The sequence below is a fragment of the Orycteropus afer genome, unplaced genomic scaffold (genome assembly GCF_000298275.1).
Source record: "Orycteropus afer afer isolate SDZICR_OR568_19922 unplaced genomic scaffold, OryAfe1.0 scaffold00078, whole genome shotgun sequence".
NCBI lineage: Eukaryota > Metazoa > Chordata > Mammalia > Tubulidentata > Orycteropodidae > Orycteropus > Orycteropus afer.
The window spans coordinates 2,775,458-2,778,235 of NW_006921665.1; the positions used below are offsets into that span (position 1 = coordinate 2,775,458).

The window sequence follows — 2,778 nt, forward strand, 5'->3', positions numbered from 1 at the left end:
AAACAGAATGCATGAAAGTTTCCTATAAAATTATGGCAAAAATTTGATTCAAGATTGTCCAGAAGTGTGGAATATATGGACATCATGTTTATGGATTACTCTTGTGATTGAGAAATATTTTTTCTGTAAAAAACATTGTTTCTCTCTATAATAAAAATATCTAGTAAGAATAATAGCTAATATTTGTTGTTAAGCATCATCAAGTCAGCCCCCATAAACAATAGAAGGAAGTACTACCCAGGCCTGCATCAGCCCCATGATTGCTTGCAAATTGGATCATTGTGATCCATAGGGTTTTCACTGGCTAGTTACTGGAATTATTGGAAGTAGATCACTAGGCCTTTCTTGCTGGTCCATCTTAGTCTGAAAGCTCTGCTGAAACCTGTTCATCAGCAACATAGAAGCCTCCACTGACAGATGTGCATTGGCTGGGAATTGAACCCAGGTCTCCTACATGGAAGGTGAGAATTCTACCACTGAACCACCACTGCCCTATAACTAATACCTAACCCAAAATCAAACCCACTGTCATAGAATCGATTCTGACTCAGCAGTTATCATTGGGTTTCCAAGGTGGTGAATCTTTACAGAATTGGATTGCCCCATCTTCCTTACATGGAGTGGCTGGTGAGTTTGAACCGCCAACCTCTGGTTGTCAGTCAAAGGCCTTAGGCACTGAGCCACCAGAGCTCCCTATAACTAATACCTGTTGTTGCCAGGTGCCCTCAATTTGGCTCTGACTCGTAGCAACACAGAACAAAATGTAGTACAACAGAACAAAACCCAACCCTGTTCTAAGTGCTGTTCACATACCTTATTTATTTAATCTTTGCCACAACAGATCCTTCTCTGTTATCTTATTTTGTTAACTAAAGCAAAAAGAAGTTGAGTACCTCGGTTTAAATTAAGGCAGAATTTAAACCTAAACCGTCCAGAGACTGAGATCACAGACTCCAGAATCTCCTTCTCAGAGCTGCTCCAACTACTATTTGAGCTTCCTTTGTTTTGAGATATCTGTATTTTTTAATAAGAACAGCTTATCAGTGCTGTGCTGGTCAAATACGGTTTCTGTCTGAAAGCACAGCCTCGTGGTCTTGGTGGTCATCATTTTTGTATTGATAGGAGGGAATCAGTGTGTTTTTTTTTTTTTTCCTGGACATGGCTACAGTGAAGTCACTAGTCCATAGCAAGGCTGGTCACATATGCCACCTGTTGGTTGCATGTGCAGTGTCTACTTGGGGGCCTGGCATCAGTGGGGACCTGAAGCAGGGACAGGGCACACTAAAAACATCTCCCGCCAGTGTAGGCATTCTGTAGATTGATAATGTGGCCACCAATGCCAGGCAGAATGAGTTGGGCCCTCTTTGACAAAGGGCTTCCTGGTGAACCCAGGGAGGAAGATCATTTGCATCATTCTTTGTTTCCCAGTGGGTAGTGGAATACCAGAGAGTTTTATGGATCTGTAATTTCAGGAGTATAATTGTCAAACCCCAGTCCCTTTGCTGGCAGGGAATTACTTCATGCATATCTCCTAGGTTATCAGTGGTGATCTACTTCATATTTCTTTCCATGGATCCTTCAAATATCAAATATGGACTTTAGTTCTTTCTAGATGAAATCCTGATCTACAAAGGAAAAAGGAGATAACTCTTCCACCTTCCCACCCAAATATAAGTAGGTAGAGATATAAAGGGTTGTTGTTGTTATGTGCCATCAAGTTGGACCCGACTCATAGCGACCCCTCCTTGGGTTTTTTCCGAGGCAGTATCACTACGGAAGTAGATTGCCCAACCTTCCTTCCGAAGAGTGGCTGGTGGATTTGAACCGCCAGCCTTCTGGTTAGCAGTCAAGTCCCTTAGGCACTACGCTACCAGAGCTCCCATAAAAAGGGTTGAGATAAAGGGTTGAGAAGGAGGTAAATGCTATAATGACTTGTGTAATTCTTCCTCCTCTCACACCCACAGTAAAAACAAAAACAAACAAGTTGTCATGTAGTCTATTTCCAACTCAGGACAACCCCACATGTGCAAAGTAGAACTGAAGTCCATAGGGTTTTCAAGACTGTCACCTTTCAGGAGTAAATTGTCAGGCTGTTCCTTTCAGGCACCTCTGGGTGCATTCGAACTGCCAACCTTTCAGTAGTTGAGCACTTAACAATTTGTGCCACCCAGTTGAAAGGAGGTAAATGCTATACTTATTTATATACCTTCCTCCCCATTTTAAAAAGCATTTCTGTGCTAAGGTGGATCTTCTTGGGGTGGCCTCACCTTGCTACTGTACTTCCCGCTGTGCTAAGCTACCTAACTGGCAAAAACAGTTTTTAATGCGCTAATAATAATCATGCCTAAAATATATATGGGAGCCCTGGTAGCTGGTAGCACAGTGCCTAAGGCATTTGACTTCTAACTCGAAGGATGGCTGTTCAAACCCACCAGCCACTCCTTAGAAGGAAGGTTGGGCAATCTACTTCAATAGTGATGCTGCCTCGGAAACCCAAGGAGGGGTCACTATGAATTGGGTCTGACTCAATGGCAAACAACAACAAAATGCATATAATGAATTTTAGAATTTCTTTCTAGAGATTATTATTTTTGGTAGCACCAGCACAGACCAAGAAGAATTTTATATGAATAAAGATTTCTCTGGCCCTTGAGTTTTCAGTGGACTTAATTTTGGCTAGAGTCCTAAGGTGGTCCAAATGGTTAAGCACTTCATTACTAATGGATAGGTTGGCAATTGGAACCCTCCTCGGAAGGAAGGTTGGGCAATCCTACTTCC

The 2,778-nt window shown here is 42.2% G+C and overlaps 1 protein-coding gene and 1 non-coding gene across 2 annotated transcripts in view; one reads left to right on the forward strand and one right to left on the reverse strand.

Moving 5' to 3' along the window:
- Positions 1-2,778, forward strand: part of RUNX1 (RUNX family transcription factor 1) — a 330,881-nt gene that overhangs the window by 248,827 nt on the left and 79,276 nt on the right. The window lies entirely within an intron of this gene.
- On the reverse strand, positions 421-491 carry TRNAG-UCC. Its single transcript has one exon. It is a non-coding gene; the product is annotated as a tRNA-Gly (tRNA).